This window comes from Zeugodacus cucurbitae, chromosome 5 (genome assembly GCF_028554725.1).
Source record: "Zeugodacus cucurbitae isolate PBARC_wt_2022May chromosome 5, idZeuCucr1.2, whole genome shotgun sequence".
Lineage (NCBI taxonomy): Eukaryota > Metazoa > Arthropoda > Insecta > Diptera > Tephritidae > Zeugodacus > Zeugodacus cucurbitae.
The window spans coordinates 5,034,944-5,053,503 of NC_071670.1; the positions used below are offsets into that span (position 1 = coordinate 5,034,944).

At 31.0% G+C, this 18,560-nt stretch overlaps 1 protein-coding gene across 1 annotated transcript in view; it reads left to right on the forward strand.

Moving 5' to 3' along the window:
- The window catches only part of Cut-1_13 (Cuticlin-1), a 59,147-nt gene that overhangs the window by 20,968 nt on the left and 19,619 nt on the right, over positions 1 to 18,560 (forward strand). Inside the window, exons 2-3 of the mRNA XM_029038039.2 lie at positions 2,305 to 2,377; positions 6,781 to 6,796. The gene's annotated coding sequence lies outside the window, so the exon portion shown is untranslated. The remainder of the gene's footprint in view (positions 1 to 2,304; positions 2,378 to 6,780; positions 6,797 to 18,560) is intronic.

The following is an 18,560-nucleotide window of genomic DNA, read 5'->3' on the forward strand; positions in this document are numbered from 1 at the left end:
TGTTGCTGCAGCCTAATGGAGTTGGCGAATGAACTTATTTTTATGGCTGACAGCCAGCCATCAATGTGCTAATGTAGTGGGCCGAGTGTGTGTGAAAGCCTTAAAAGGTGGAAAGGTTTATAGAACTCCGGTTAAAAATAGTTTTATATACCTCAATTTGAATATGATGGACAGTGATGGAGTTGAAGTGGCAAGTACGTTGCTTGAGTCTTTTGAATTTAGATAGATAATTAAAGAATACGTTAGGATTGAACAAGTTTGTTGCTTAAGTCTTCCGTATTTTGAAATATCGATAAGAAATGCGTGTATATGATCAAGTACGTTGCTTGAGTCTTTTGAATATAGGTTATCGGGCTTGATCACGTTTGTTGCTTAAGTCTTTTGATATTGGAAGATGTTTAGAAAATTACTTAAGAATGATCAAGTTTGTCACTTAAGTCTTTTGAATTTATGCCGATTATTGAGGAAAAATTTAAAAATAATCGAAGATTTTATTAGAGATGATTTATTCAGACCAAGTCGCTTCTGGGCACTTTGATATAAGAAGCAAAATTTTTTAAACAATTTATTAAAATTAAGCTATTTCGATAAAAAAAATTTTAAATGAAAAAAGAAACACAAAATAATAATATTTGTACTAATATTTTTTTTTTAATTTTTAAATTTTTTAGAATTATTTTTAAAATTTTAATAAAAAAAAAGCATTTCACATTTGTTCAAGAAAATTAATTTATGAATTTTTTTATCGCAATTTAATTAATTTTTCATTTTCCCCACTAATTGACTGTCATAAAAAGTACAGTTAATATCCAATTCAAATATACATAAGCTATAAAAAAAACCCATTTAATTACACCGTCAAATCCGCTAGAAGCACTTTGCTGTTTCCGCACACGCCCACATTTGTGTACAAACAAAGCACTGACTCTAGCAATTCAAATGCCGCACGTACATACTAGCAGCAATTATGATGATGACTTGCCACACGGTGTGTGTTTGTGCAACACGCACATTCATTGCCATTTGTTGTGTTTTGATTGTTGGCCGCAAACAAGTTGTAAAAATAATTTTATTATTATTAAGTGTGTGTTTTCTTCTACCAATTCTTATTTGAATTTTTCACCAACAAGTGTACATTAGAAGCAGAAAATTGTTTAACATGAACGTATGCGTTAACATAAAGGAAAATAGTAATAAAACAGTTGTTGTTATTGTTGGGAAGAAAACACTTGTGGAAACATGCAAACAAATTAAAACGTCGCTTTGTCGCATGACAGCCGCTTATTATACGGTGTACAAGTGCCGCTAGAGGCGCCACACGCTGCACAAATCCATAATTTTCTCCATTATTAGTTGTTGTTGTATTGGAAGACATGCATGGCATTGTTGTTATTATTATTGTTTTAGATTTTCTTTATTGCTTTGGAATTTTTCAAATGCACTTTGACTGCTACTAGTTGTATGCCACGGTCGTTTTTATGTGTTTTTAAATGGTTGAGAGCTGCTAGGACGTCGTGTGTACCAACGCTGAAGATATTAATATACTTTTTTTTTGTAAGAATTAAATTTTTAACCTTTAATATTAATAATATTTTCTTTATTTATTAAAAATTTTTTATATTTTATTTTTATTATTTATTATTTTTTTAATCTTGTTTTTTTTTAATTTCTTTCTAATTTTTAAACTTTTTTATTTATAAATTTTTTAATATAATATGATTTTTTTTTTGAAAGAATTCAATTAATTTTTTTTTATTTTAATTAATGATATTCTTTTTTAATTTTTAAATTTTTTAATTATTATTTTTTTTAATCTTTAAAATTTTTTTATTCTTTCTATTTTTTTACATTTTTAAAATTGTTCATAATTTTTAATATTTTTATTTATACATTTCCTTTAATATAAATATTTTTAAATACATCTAGAAACTAAAAAAATAAAAAAATAATTATTTGAAATAAAATATATTTTAAAATTGTTTAACATTACAATTGTTTAACATTTTAAAATTAAAATAAAAAGGTTAATAATAAATATTTTTTTTTAATATATTTATTCAATTTTTTATTTATTTATACATAAATAATTTAAATTTCCTATTACTTTTTTATTTAATTTTATTTAAGCTTTTTAAAACCATATTACAACCAATTATATCTAAGAATTTCATATTAATATTTTTTTCATAATATTTCCTTACATTTTTTCTCTCAAATTACCTACACATAATGTAATTCTATTTGATTTTCCCATAACATTACATTTTAATAATATCTCCCCTTCTTCTTCTTTTCTACTTACAGCGCTGCTACACGCTGTCAAAGCAATCAATTGTTGTTGTTGCAGCATCAAATAAGGCTCATTGGCCACAAGAAGGTGAGTGAGTAGAAATAGTAGAAGTTTTTGTAGAGCCTAGAGAAAAATTACAAATAATTAACACACACACATCTGTGTATATATGTAATTATGCTACCTGCAATCACTGCAACAACCCAACTGGGCGGCTGGTGGAAAGAAAATGTATTAAAGCAAAGTTAAAAAAGGTTGTTGCAACCTTTAGCGCAGTGCGCAGCAGGTGTTGAAGCCTCACACGTTCGATTGATAGAAATCTAATTATTTATTTTGAACTTTTTTCTACAGAAGAAGCTCTTGATATATGTATTTGTATGTGCGTTTGCCTTCTTTGTAACATATTTTAACGCATTGCAGCTGGCAAGCAGTGCTTCTACTATATACATACATATATATTAGCCCATCAAAGCTCATACCAGCTGCCAGCTGTGTTTGCCACAAACTCTACTGCCCACTACACACACACACATACACTCATACAGTGATAGACGCCAGCCGCCTGCTGCCTATTCAAGCATTTTATGCGGTCACTTTTCTTCTGATCTTGGCAGGTGGCTGTTGTTTCAGTTGTTGCTTGGTTAACTTGCTTGCAACAAAAGGCGGAAGTTGCACATTGCTTAGATGATTACTGCTGCGCATGCGTGGTTGATTCACATACATATAATGGAGTATATTCGTATGTGTGTCTCAAGCAAATACAATGTCTTCAGCGTCGTCTTCTAACCAACCAACAACAGCTTTTAATTACAATTATTAAACACAAACACACACACACACACATCTATAAAAAAATGGCGCTGAGAGCCACACATTCCTCACTTATCGCTTTCCTAACCACTTCTATGTATAAGTGCGTGATGATTGTTTTTCTCATTTTCAACCGACACTTAATTGCCATTGTTTGTAATCATGAAATCATTTTCATTTTCAATTTTTTCCAACATTCAATTATTTTATCAGCTCAAGTGCTATGCTCAAACATGCTTTGCGTTTGACTTTTATCAATCAGGGAAGTGTTTTTCTTAAGTGGCAATTTAATATTATTATTAAGCTCTAATTTGTGTGTGGAAAAATGCAAGAAAATTATGCTAGAGAATGGTAAAGTGTGATAAAGTGTGGCAGCAGTGTGGAATTATTATAATAAAATGCTGGAAAGTATGCGCTTAAGTGGTTGTAGGAAGTATTTAAAATTATAATAATTACATTAACCTGGAATTTGTCGAGTTTTTGCTCGTGTTGCTTCAACAAGTTATGATTGTGACAGTATATCGATGTATAACCAGCGCTGTTTGATAGTTTCTCGAATTTTTTTTCGAGTCTAAAATGCAGTCAGAGTACTTCAGACTTATCTGTAAAGCGAGTGAAAATATTTTTATTCATATTTCTTAAACTTCAAGTGAACTTTCATAACATTTTTTGTTTAAAAGAATCCATATATTGCAGAATAACCAACCGTTAGTACTACTGTGTGGGTTGTGAGCACATAAAAGGCTTCCAAGTATCCAAAAACTTAACTAATAGGCATATGTCGATCATCTGCCTATCAAGCTTCAAGTTCTCTCTAAAAATTAACCCAAAATATACGATAAATTTCATATTTTTACAATATTTATAAATTATATTGTAATTTTATTCTGCATTTCAGTTTAATCTAATTAATATCTAATGACACGAAGCCTAAAACAACCCATTTTCGTACGAAATAAAAAAATGAATTTTTGAAGCATACCTTTAGGCGCATGTTATATTAGAGTTTGAGAAACGTGTATAGTTGCTCAAATTATTTCCATATTCATATACAAACCCGTCGCAGTTATATGTTAAGAACATTTATAAGCATTTTCTTGTAGTCCTTAACCCTTTAGTGTCCATGTCAGAAAAGTACAGAAGTAATATAGCTAAACGGTTTATAATCGAAAGGAAATTTTAGTAAAATAAATTTTAATTTAAGACTTGTTTAAATCAAATGCATGGTGATCATTATTTTTAAGACATCGAAAATTGATAAAAATCTGTCAAAGGGTAGTTGTAGGGTTAATCTGGTCAACAAATTTTTTTTTTTAATTTTTTAATTTTTTTCCTTTAAAAGAAATGTGAGCTTATACATATCGTTGTGAAAATTGTTAGAACTTTCTTTATAATTTTTTTTTTATAAAAATATTGAAAAGTCATTTTCATATAAAATATTTAGTAATTAGAAAAAAATGTATTCAAAATTTTATAATTTTTTTCTGAAACATTTTCAAACTGTTTTCCTTATTTTTACATTTATGAGTTTTTTTCTAAAATATTTTCAACATTTTTTTCCTTATTTTTTTCATTTATGAGTATAAGAAGGTTCTAGCCTATCTTAAACATTAATTTTCTCTTAAGACCCTTCAATTTTTCACGCTAATAAAGCATTCGATGTCTCAATCGAAATGATTTGCTATAAATCTTAGGTGATAGGCAACGCCTCATTAGCCAGTGCAGACTATTATTTGCAACCTCAAAGGAATTCCACATTTAATAATGGTCAGTGGCTCAAAGCGCTTTCAAAGCACATTCAAAGGATCTGCGCAATAATAAAAGCAAAAACACTCAGAAAGAAAATGAAATTTGCAAAAGCACTGCAGGGCTAGCAATAAAATAAAAATAAAAAGCTAGCAAGCAAATGAAAAGCTATTAAAGTGCGGCAAATACCTGTACTTGTGATGTAGAAGCAGCAGAAGAGCGCTAAGAAGTAGAAAAAAAGAAGAAGAAGACAACTAAGCGACAACTCCACGAGCACACAATAAATTTGCGCACATTTATTACAATAACTAAGCAGCAATTCAGCGGTACATTGCGGCTGGCTGGCAATATTTGGTTTGTTGCAAGTTTCATATGATTACATGTGGCACAAATACACACACTTGCAACACAATGTGGCTGCTAACAAATGTGGCAGGCATGCTTTTGGTGTCGCTTTATTTATTATGTTCGCCAGCATTTGTATTGCACGCTTGCCATAGCCAGCAACTATTTTTAAATGACCACGCAGTGCCCTCTGGCAGCCAGCTGCTCTTCAACCCTCCTCGAATGCATTCGAAATAGTTTGCGGTATGCTTTTAATTTCACTTCAACTTGCCGCTACCATCAAAGTCAGTTTGATTTACTATTGCAACTAAAGTCACCCGGCTAAGCTGCAGGCGGCGGCAGCGGCGTCAATGATAGGGCGGTCGGCTTTGGTGAATAGGTCTTGCGTTGCACTAGACATTGCCAGATGACGCTTTGTCACAAGACTAGTCGTTAGTGCTGGTATGTGGGTCTAATCAGCGCGTTGAATTGTTTGCTTTTGGCACTCAAAGGTCATGGATGTGGCAATGTGTGCCATGCTTGGAGCTTGAGCTCTGCTGGTCAGCCAAAAGCATGGATTCTCATTTGTAATTCCAAATAATTTTTAAAGGACACTTGGAACCCAGTTGGCTTGGCAGGCCCTTAGACATATATGCCACTTTCTCTGCGATAAAGAGAAATTATTTCATTCTCTTAACCATATACGCGCATTATTCTTACCTTAAAATTGCCCTTTTCAATTCTTGTTAAGCTTCACCTTCCACAAAAAGTATAATTTTTTCGTTGAACTCAGATGCCGTTCTATTATACAAATGAGACCAGCTCTTCTTGGCATCAAGTTGAGTCTCTAAAACAAAAACAGTTCTTTCATGTAATCTTACTTGAACTTCAACAATTATCGCATTTACACTAGTTTCACACATATTACTTCCGCAAAATGTGTGAAATTATTCCAAACAAGCTTTGCTAATTAATCAAGTTAACCCAGTGTGACATTAAGTTAGAAGAATGGCGGCATTATTAAAGTTTAACTGTGACTTTCATTGTTTGGAAAGACACAAAACCGTTTGATGTCGTTACAGTTAGTACAAAGTTGGAATGTAGAGGTGTCTTCAATGAAACAAAGTTGATTCTGAATAGTCATAATAGTGACCAAAAGAACGATTAATATACAGCTTCTCAAACCGACATGATTTCGTAAAGCTTTTGAGCTTTTAAAGCTCCGTAAGATACACTTGTAAGCTTATAAAGCTCGTACAGGATACCGTAAAGCTTTTGAGCTTTTGAGCTTTTAAAGCTCGGTAAGATACACTTGTAAGCTTATACAGCTCGTACAGAATATGGTAGTTATGACTTCGATTAGTCTTATATATACGAAAATAAACTTAGATAAAACAGCTTTTCAAGCTCCGTAAAACGAACTTTTGGGTTAATTAAGCTCGATGTACCGGAGCTTTTCATTATGACTTGAAACAGCTGTAGATATATGAAATTTTACTCAAAGCCTAAGCGTCTATTATTTTGACAATTAAAACTTCTTGTTTCGAAAAAAAATAAAATTTATTGAATTATTTCATTTAACTAATTCTTATTTTCTTACTTTCTTCCAGGCACTTTCAAAGCAAAGTAAGTAAAAAATATTTTTTTTATTTTTGTAATTTAATTTTTTTAAGACTTTTATAATTTTTAATTTTAAAATTTTATTTTTAAGAATTTTATAATTTTGATTTTTTGGTTTTTAAATTATCAATAAATATTTTCTTGAGCGCACAACAACAACAACAATGTCCATAAGAACATGCAGCAAGCTTAGCTTGTCACTTCCGCCGCTCACACTCATGTTCAGTCGTGACTTATTTACAAGCAAACTGCAGCTAGAAAATTCGATTCGACTCTGACACGCTGATCTATTGCTATTGCTGCTCAGCTGCTCTGCTGCAGCGCTACTACCATCACTTGTGCAGTTGGCTGGCAAATCAAATGTCATAGGAGCAGATTGCAGCCACTTGACAATGAATGTCATGAAGGCAGCCAAAAAAAAATAAGAAAAAAGGCAGCCACACACACACAATTACATATATTTAACTGTATATGTGTGTGAGTGTGTATTTGTTATAATTTATTTATGTATGCCTGCCAACCAGCCAGCCAGGCTGCTGATTGAATGCGACTTCCGCGGTCATACATTAATCAGCATAGCCATCGATTGATGACACACAAGTGTTTGTTGTTGTTGTAAAATATTTTGTTGTTTTTGTTGTTTGTTTTTTTTTTTTTTTTTGTTTTTGGCTACTGTTGTATTGCTACTACAGTACGGTTGACTGCCTGAGTCTGACAGTCCGTTTGGCAGCTAACATGCCAAGCTCGTCAGCACGCCATTGCGATTGATGACATGTGCATGTTGCACGTTCTAGCTGCCAGCCACAATTGACGGCAAGTTGTGTTCTAAGCTGTGGCCTTGTCTGGGAGACTATGCTTGAAATGCTATAGTTGGCTTAGAGCTTCTCTAGTAGGCAGTATGAATGCATTGTACGGTTCGATAGCGATCTGCATATTAGAAGAGTGCACATTTTGTGGCAACAATGTACTTGCAACACATTTTTTTTTAGATTTTTGCACTTTGCAACATTGTGCAGCACTGAGGAAGCGTTTTGATACAAATACTCCGCTCTGCTGCCCACTCTCTCTCTCTTCTGAACTCATAACCATGCAACTTGGTCCATCACTTGCCACACTTTATTACACCAACTAGCAATATTTTTACTTTTATCACTTTCACATCTAAAATTAATGGGCTGACTTGAAATTTATGTGAATATTTGACAATATTTTAGCAATTTTTTATTTCAATTTATTTATATTATTTTTTTATTTTTTATAATTTTATTTTTAATGGAATCTGCAGCATTTTCCATGTTTTCCACATCTTTCTACCTTCCTTTTTTAACTATTTTTACACTGCATCACCAGCAGTCCTCAATAGATGCGCATAAATTTGAATTTTCTCTAGTCAAATGCACATCGATTGATTTGCCTGCGTCTCTGAGCTCATACTATGCATTTAAGTGGCAGCACAAACGGTAGCAAAGTTAATGGGCCTCACATGCAACAAAGACAATTGTAATAAATTGACGTATCGGAAAAATACAACAAAAACAACAATAATAACAACAGCAATAATGCTTGTAGCTTTACTCAGCCTTTAGGCAAATCTGTTCCTCAGTGAACAAAAGACTTAAGCAACGAACTCGTTTAGGTGACAGTGTTTCTGGGAGCTATAAATGATATGTATAAAGTTTTCGTCAGCAAATATTGCTAAAATGTAATAATTTTGCTAGTTATGTGTAATTTTTTAGATTTTTCGAACATGTGATATTTTTAGATCACATGATGTTGATCATATGATATTTTTTGTTTGCAATTTTGGAAACAAAAGTAAAGGAAATTGTTGAAATTTGCGGAAAATAATATGAAAAAACTTTTATATATTTTAAATTTAAATTTTTTTAGTTATATCCGTTTAGTTAACATCATATCATAATCACATGATATTTAATGTTGATTTATCACGTCAGAAAATCACAGATAGCACATCACATGCACTTATATTTTGTTTGCGGAGAAAAAAAAATCTTTTTTGAAGACATTTGTGTTGTTTTCTGTCGTGTTTTGAATATCATGTCATAATCACATGATCTTTGATTTCGATTTATCGTGCTTCAACCTCTGAGAAACGTATGTCATTTACAGTAGCTGCATAAAATACATGTAGAATAATACTTTTAATACTTCTAAATATTGATTTTGGTTTATTTTATATATCACATGATATTCACATGATCTGAAAACTTTTATTTATCAAAACGTCATCACAACACATAACATGCATTTTGAACACATTGCTTGCTCAAGTTTTTTATATTTAAAGCTTTTTTGAATAATTTTTGACTGCCAAAAAATATCACATGATGATCATATGAGCTACTAATTTGACCATTTACGATCAAACATCACATGACCACATCACAAGCACTTTAAATCCATTGCACGTTCAATTATTGTTAATTCTAATGTTTTTTAAACGTTTTTTGACTTCAAAAAAATATCACATGATAATCATATGATCTACTGATCTGATTTTTAGCGCTCAAACATCACATCAACACATCACCTGCACATGCATGTCAACATACAATATAAATATTGCTTAAATAATGATTTTAAAGCAAGTTTTTAACTCCTTTCAAATATCATATGATGATCACGTGATGTCTTCCATACACTTTCAGTCAAAATTTCGTTATTTTCACACACTGTACCAAGCGCCAGTCCCTCTATCAAGCGAAAACAAATTACCAACTCTACCATGCACTCATTTTTGTTGCTGTTGTTGCTTGCAATTTTTAACGCTGTCAAGCTTGCTGCTACATTGCGCTTCAATTGCTGATATTTTCTGTCTCACTGCTCGTTAATTTCGTAGACTATTATTATTGCTATTGTTGTGCGTTGTTGTGCATGTACTGATGGCTGTCTGCTAGCATGCATGTTCGATACATTTTGTATTTATTTCATTTTATATGTTGTTGTTGCTGCTGCTTGCAACACGCACAATTGCTGCTTTAACACCTCAATTTGCAGCTAATGACAATGCGGAGGTATAAGACATGAGAGACATGAGAAATAAAGCAAAACACCACAACAACAACAGCAAGTGAAACAAAGCAACAAAGGAGGCATTGGTAAATTAAACTGCATTGCGTATGCAAAGAGGTAGATCGAATTGAAAGACATTTATACGCGTGTGTGTTTGTGTGTTTGTGAAAAATCACAACAAGCATCTCAGCTGCGCAAACAACGGCTTGGCATACCTTAGCGCATAGTATGATGTTGTTGCGGTGTTGTTGTACGTATGTTGCACACGCATGCTGCTGTGGCAGGTAGCAAATATTTAAATAGGCGCTATTGCATGGTAATGAATCATCTGTGTGGCAAGAATATGTAGGAGTGCTGGCACTCTGTGTGTGTTTGTGTGGCAGCTGTCATTTGCAGGCATGTTGCAGCAAGCAACAGCCTTTTAAAATTCAACAGCTAAAATGTTGTGCTTATTGTTGTTGTTGTTAAAGCTTTAGTGCTATTTTTGCTGCTTGTTGTAATTTTTTTTCGTTGTTGTTGTTACTCTTCTTTCTCATTGTTGTTGCTTGCCTTGTCCAGCATTCAAGCAATGACAAACTTATCTGCAACTGTGACATGTAGCCAGTCGACAACAACAATAACAAGCGACAATGTCATATAACAACAACCACCTTTCTTGCTGTTGCAGCGTCTATAACCAGTAACAACAACACCAACAGCAACAAAAAATTGTAAAATGTAAATTTCTATATGCAAATGCAAAATGTTGCTAAGCAAATATTTGCTGCCGTAGACATTGGAATGTTGCTGTTTGCTTAGTTGCTGCTGATGTTGTTGTTGGTTGTTTGTAGTTAAGGCTGTTGTTGTTCTGCTTGGTAAAGAATACTTTGCTGTGCACAGTTTGACCCTTTAGTTTGATCTATAAGGGAGATGGATTGAGGTTTGACTAATACCAAAGTCGACTGAAGAACGGACGAATAATAATAGACCCGAAGAGCGAAAAGTTGAAGTTGAAGAACTTAGAAAAAGGAACCATGAAAAGGAAAACATAAGTTAAATATATAAATGCTCTAAGGCCGAATTAGAAGCTCTAGAAAACTAAAGATCTTAAGTTAATTGAAATAACTGTTTTTATATTAGGGCGCCTACAATAAGAACTCCAAGCAAAAGCTCTCAGGGTAAAAAGCTTTGAAACGTTAAAAAGCTCTAAAAAGCCAAAGAAAGCTCAGAAGCCGAAATTCCAAATCAATGTTCAAAGAGGTTGTTTTAGCCTAAAAGAAACGTGTGGTAAAAACCAAAAAAATAGAAAATCTCTAAAGCTGAAAATTCGAGTATCAAGAAAGCTAAAGACCTTGAGTTAAGGTTTCGAGATCAAGAAACAGATGTCAATGGTTTTATATTGGGAGGTCTACATTTAGAACGCCCAGGAAAAGCTCCTAAGCTTTAAAGCTTAAAAAAGCTCTAAACATTTCAAGAAAGCTCAGAAGCCGAATAGCTGATACGGAAGAATGTTAGTTAAATGTTCTAAGACAAGGTTCGAAGTCACTGTTCTAACCTAAAAGAAAATTATGGTAAAAACCAAAAGCTCAGAAGGTCCAAAGCTTATTTTCATGTGACCAAATGTGCATTACGAAAGCTTAAAAGCTCGAAATTAAAGTTTTGAAGCTGAAGCTCTCAAATTTATATACTGAATTATAAAAAATGAAGACGAGATTGTTAACTTAGGAATCAAAAGCTCTTGTAAGCACCATGGACTTATCTCGCTAACAATCGGCGTACCTTACTCGCTTAACTATGATATTCTCATGCCCAAAGAATTTAACATATTTTTCACATTCTTCCACAACAATAACAACAACAACAAACGCCATAACCAATCGATTTGCCACAGCATTGCACTGGCCTAGCCGATTTTGTCACGCATAACAGCTGACATTGATTGAGCGGGCGCTATTCTACCATAAGAAAGCATTTGAAGGGAGCAAAAATACCTTAAAATAGAATAAGCTGTTGCAGCATTACTCGAAAGGCATTTCTATCCGACAAGCGTTTCCGAATTGCATTATTTCCGCTGCATGCCACACGATGCGGCAAAGCAAAAATACCACTAATAAGTATAATAATAGTAAAATTTTCGCATAGCAAACGCTAATTGCCCGCATTGGACTTCTGCCGCACTGCCACAACTGCCATAAGCAGTTTAGCTAATGATGCATCAAGCAATAGCATTTATGCCACATGCAACATACAATATTTACGCGCATATAGAAGGACAATAAAATGGCTAGCTATGATGTACAGGCAGCTGTGCAACTTGAATGGTTTATTTTCGAACTACGGAAAACCGCCTTTGTGCCTCTGTGCCTTTGTATGTTGCTGTGTGGCATTTTGACATTAATAAAAAGGCGCCAGCGCACGATTAGCTAACACACGCTCGTGCGTGGTTTCTATAGCCTCAGTGGCACTACACGACAAGGTTTTACAACGCGCTCTCCACTTCTCAAGTACGCTTTTGACTCTATGTATCCAACCGTGTGCCCAGCAACATGTTGCTAGAAAATTTATGCGTGCCACAGAAAGTGCGCTCGTTAGGGCCAAAAAGCCCTTTTTATTGCCAACAACAGAGAGGCAATAAAATTACAAAAATCAACAACAACAATAATGTATACTAACGCCAGCATATATCAAAGCAACATTTTTGTATACGTTTTTCTACGTGCAACATTTGCTGCCATTAGTATTTGTTGCACAACACTCTAGGTAATATCCCACGTTAGTATATATGTACGTGTGTATATATGTATAATTAAATGCTGTGCGCTTATTTGATAAAAGTTGCCATATTAAAGTCACGAATTTGCCATAAAATTCATGCGGCAAGTTACCATGTTTGCACTCGTAAGGCATTTGTGTGTTTAAGTGGTATCACCGCATGGTGTGTTGTTGTGTCCGACAATTAAGTTTGGCAGTTGTAGTGTCCACTATTAGACAATTTTATGGTGGTTGGGTACACGAGCGCGCCAGACTCGCAAAATAAATTCTAATGATGTGGAAATGAAGATGGTAAATAGAGACAAGAAGATAATAAAAATAAAACAAAGAATATGAAACTGAAAAAATATAAAACTGACAAAATAATAATCCTAGTGCCTGCCCCAAGTCATTTTATAAAGTTTAGCAGGTCATTTTGTGTGAACTCTCTGTTAGCAGCTAATCTAAAAAGTTTTCTTAGATTTAAAAAATATATAAATATTTATTTAAAACTTTTAAAAAATATTTCTGGCAACGTATTATGCAGAAAAACAAGATTTGAAATTTTTTTTTTTACAAAAAAAAATATTATATGGCAACCCTATTTGTAAATTTATTTTTAAACCCATAATTTATAAATTTTGTATCACCTTGTAACTTACTGTCGTTTTTATATTAAAGATTTATTTAAAAAATTAAAATTTTATATGGCAACCCTGTTCTTATATTTGTTTGTAAAATGTATGTATCGCTCTGCAACGTACAGTCGATTAAATTTTGAATCAGATTTATTTAAAATTTTATATGGCAACCCTGTTCGTAAATTTATTTTTAAATCAATAATTTTAAAATGTATGTATCACCTTACAACGTACAGTCGATTAAATTTTGAATTAAATTAATAAAAAGATTTAAAAGGTTACTACTCAATAAATTTTCATTTCGAGAAGTTTTTATTAATGGCAAATTATTTACATTTGCATTATAATTTTTTCAATAATTTTTTAATTAATATTTTATGGCAATCCTAAATTTGTATTTAAAACAAAATACAAAAATTCTAATATTTTTCGGAAAATGATTTTCGATTCGATTTTCTAAATTACCATTTTATGGCAACCCTATTCGTTATTACTCACAACACAAAGAAATTTTAATATTTTCAAATTTTCCAAATCTAATTTTCATTGAAAAATCACAATTTTTCTACTTCAACTAAAAGTGTTCCTCAATTCCCAACGCAATTACAAGCTCCCTAACAAACCCACAACCACACTCTCCGTCCCACTTGCATCCAACCATTTGCCAACTCGTTTACAATGAACTTGCAACATTTGTGGCACCAACAATCAGTAGCCGAAACAAAGGAAAAGTAGTTAGCTGGCAGCAACTTAAGTGGAACTAGACGCTACTGCACACACACATAGCCGAAGTCCAGCTTCGGACAATTGGCATGAAGTCGCATTGTGGTACAGCATGCTTTGTTTTTGTTTTTATTTCCAACTTGCAGTTGGCCATTGTGGCTAGTGAGGTGGCAAAGTGGTAGAACTAGTGGTGAACATCAAAACTAAGCAAGTTGCTGGTCGGTTTTTCTACTATTTATATGTGTTTGTATTTCTATAATATGACCGTTTATTGTTGTAGTTAACTCGTTTGTGTGAAAAATCTGGTGTCGCTAAAAATAATATTTGAAGGCAAAAGATTCAAAAAAGAAATTTTTATTTTTTTTTTACATTTTTTCTTTCAATTCCAGCAAATTTTTCTTGTCTAACTGCTGCTACCTGTATTCAATCTCAAGTGTTCAATGCAAGCTTCAGGTTTCACACTATACATATGTCTCAATCCCCTTATAAATCCCACTCGTACTCTCTCTATTGCTTCTTTCATTACTAGCCAGCATTTTCTAACTGTTATCCGCTGTCTGAACAGCCAAAGTTGTCTGCTTGGTATCAGCTACAACACCGGAAGAACGCCTATTACAACCCAAGTATATAAATTAGTGAGCAAGGTTGTATTTCTGAACTGCTAAGTTGTAATAATTGTTGCCTACATTTTGGCTGATTTCATTTCAATAAGTGAATGAAGTTAGACAACACGGAAAATGGTAACCACAAATAGAGGCCTATTAAAATCATATTTTTTAAATAAGTGCATTCATAATATATTTGAAAAAATATTCAATATTTATTCTTCCAATTTTTTCGGTAGTGTTATCTATCAATCTAAGTTGGATAGTAGAATATTATGGAGAGATAGTTTATGGTAGATAATTTCATAATATGAGCTTAGAAATATGAGCCAGATAGTTACTGTAATTATCTTGTATCTTCTAGTGTGAAATAGATTATACAAATCCTAAATGTAGGCAACAATTTTGAAAATATATCAGATTTAGCCTACCTTTAGGCTAATTTTGATAAAAGAATGTATCAAAAGAAGTTGGAGAAGGATCTTTTTATATAAAAATTTAATATTTTAATATTTAAAAAAATTAAAAAAATAATAATTAAAATATTTATAAATACTCAAAATATTTTTGCAATTTTGATGAAAAGTATAATAGGAAACAATAAAATTTAACTTTGGTTACTCAAAAAAATTGGTTCGAAAGAATTTCAAAACCAGTATTACGTAATAACTTTCTAATTTTATGTAAAAAGTATTAAGTAATTGCGTACAAAGCTTTACGTGGCATTATGTACGTGCAACAGTAACAATAACAAAAGTGATTAATGAAAGTAAAAGTTAAGTACAGATCCAGTGCAATTGAGGAGATAACGATGCAATCAAATAATTAATGAAAATTGACCAAAAATTAAATAAAAATAATAATGAAAAAATTTCATTAAATTGAAAACAAAATTTTCATAATAACTTAAGAAATATTTATAAATACAATTTATTAAAAAAAAAATAGAAATTATAAAATATAAAAAAATATTAAAAATAAAAATAATGTAATATAATTTATTTAAAAAATTAAAAAAGGAATTCGTAAAAAATTAAATCCATTACTATACAAAAAATACTTAATTAATAGGAAATATAGCAAAAATTAGAAAGTAGATTAATGCGATTATTGAAAAAATAATAAAAAAACAAAAAAAATAACAAATGGCTTTAAAATCATAGTAAATTTTACAGAAAATAATTTAAATAAACACGCACAAAACACTTTGAGATATTATACAAATGGATCAAAGATAAGGCGCCGAAACCTAAATCAAAGAAGCCATAAAAATGTTTACGAGTCAAAGAAGACACAACAACAAAGCATAAGCAACGCCGCTTCATTAACGTTAAGCCGAGTGAACGACTGATTGAATGAGTGATTGCTTAGCAGACAGACATAATCAAATAATTAACGGTAACACAATGTCAACCGATGACGAATGTTGCTTAATTTATGATGTGACAGGAAATGAAAGTGGCAAACGCTTAAAGCTATCATTTATGATTTTAAGCAGATGATAGCAGATGATTTGCTGTGGCGTTAATTATATGTGCCTACAGACGTACATACATCATAAATTGATTAACAGCGTCTTAATGAATTAGGTTGATGATTTCTTAATTTGATATAACATGGAAATTTCTCTAATTTGAATTTAAAAAATATTTTTTATATAAAAAAATAATAATAATAATAAAATTTTTTAAATAATTTTTTTATTAAATTAGTGGTTAAAAATTTTTTTTTTTTTCAAAATTAAATTTTTTAAATTTTATCTTCTTTTTTTTATTTTCAATTTTTTTATATTTTTTCTAGAGCAAAATTTTTTTTATGAATAAAATATGTATTATGTAAATAAATAAAAACACGTTCGAAATAAAAAAATATTTTAATTTAAATTATTTTTTTTTAATTTAATTATTAATTTAATTTTAAATATTTCAATTTAAAAAAATATTTTAAATTTATTTTTTTTTTATTTATTTTTTTTTTTATTAAAAAATGTTTTATTTTCTTAGTTCTAAAGCCATTTACTCAAAAATCATAAATAATTAAATCACTCTGCTGCACACCTCATCTGTCCACCCGTTTCTTCATTATTTTTTCTTCTTTCACTTTTTTGTTTGACTGATTTTCGTTCACACCAAAGCTCAGGTTAGCCACTTAATCTTACGCTACTTACATTTTCCAACTTGTTTGCTGTGTTTTCAAAGGCTTGAGCTCATCAACTGCTTATCGGTTACTTCTTTTCCGCTTGTCAGCTGTCATCGCCTCATTGTAAACCGGTCAGTATTAACCCACTTTTCGAAGCGCGTTCTGTCGGATAAGCAGTACTTAAGTATTAAGTGTGAGATTAGTTGCTGATAAGTTGATTTGACATAGTTTTTTTTGTACGTTAAATTCTTGTCTGGGTGCGATTTGTAGAGATATACAGTAAAAAAACATAAAAAAATTTTAACAAAGAAATATAAAAAAGAAAAGAATTAAAAAATATGTATATTCAAAATTCAGTTAATCTATTAAATTTTATTTTTTGTTTCATTAAATTTATAAGGAAAAAAATTCAAAAATTATTGTAAATTTTTTTGCATATTTTTTAAAGATTTTTTTAATTTATTTCTTTTCTTTGCCAAACATTTTTAATGCACCAAAAACGCCAAAAAATTCTGCAAAACACCACAAACCACCACCAGCATGTTTGCTAAAATTTACATTTCACGCCCGCGCTTGTTAACAGCAACGCCAGCAGAAACAACAACAACAACAACTACACCGTACAGCCACTACTACTAGCAATGATATTATCTGTTTGTCACAAATGTTGTTGAAAAACGAAAAAGTATATTTCCAAACAAGTACCGCAGGTACCACTTATTGTTGTAGTTGTTGTTTTTGTTGCCCTTTTGCCGTGCCATACATGTTTTATCGCGACTGTTTACTTTGCATTTATTGCCACTAAAAGCAGCGCCCAACCAGCCAGCATGTCACATATACCACATTGCATTGCCTTACATTGGCGCAACAAAAGACTTAAGCAACGAACTCGAACGCTTGTACTTTTGCCACTGTGTGTCTGTACCACAATGTACCTTCAAAGCAACTACTATAAACAATGTCAAGCTAAGTTGGGTAAAAGTGTTTTGCTGCACGATGTGACTTAGTGGCAAATAGCACAAGTGAAACAAGGCAACAAGGCGATAACAACAACAACAGCAACAATAACTGTAGTAAGTGTTATACTAGAAAAAGAAATCTAGTAGGAGAAAAGGAATTGCATTGCTGCAGAAAAGTATAATTTGTGTTACTTTAAGCTAGAAAATATTAAAGAAATTATAAAATGGAACAATTCTAAAAAAAAAAATTGTTTTAATTTTAAATTCAAAATTACAAAATAATGAGAATAGTTTAAAAAAATTTTGAAAATATCAACGGCAAACAAATTTTCATATTAAAAAAAATGTCGAATAAATTTTAAAATATTCCAAAAATGACTTTTAAAATTTAAAAAAAATTTAACATTTTTAAATATGAAAATAAAAATATTTCTGAAAGTTTGAAAAAAATATATTTTTATTTAATTAAAATTCTCTAATTTAAAATTCTATTACATTAAAATTTGACAATTAAAAATGAATTTTAAAATTTCAAAAAATTTAGACATTTTTAAATATGAAAATAAAAATATTTATGAAAATTAAAAAAAAAATGTATTTCTATTTAATTCCAAATAATTTTTAAAATATTCCAAACAAGTTGAAAGATAAAAATTAAAAAAAAAATTGGAAAATTTTTTAGAAATTAATTAAAAAAAAACTTGACATTTTTAAATCTAAAAAGAAAACTATTTATGAAAATTTGAAAAAGAATCTATTTAATCTATTTAGATTTTTTATGTATTTAAATATTAAAATTTTTTTGAAATGTGCTTTCTAACTATTTTTGTAAAAACAAAATTGGAAAAATTTAAAAAATCTGGAAAAAAAATTTAGAAGTAATTTTAATAATTTCAAAAATTAAAACGAAAACATTAAGACGTTTTAAAATATGAAAAGC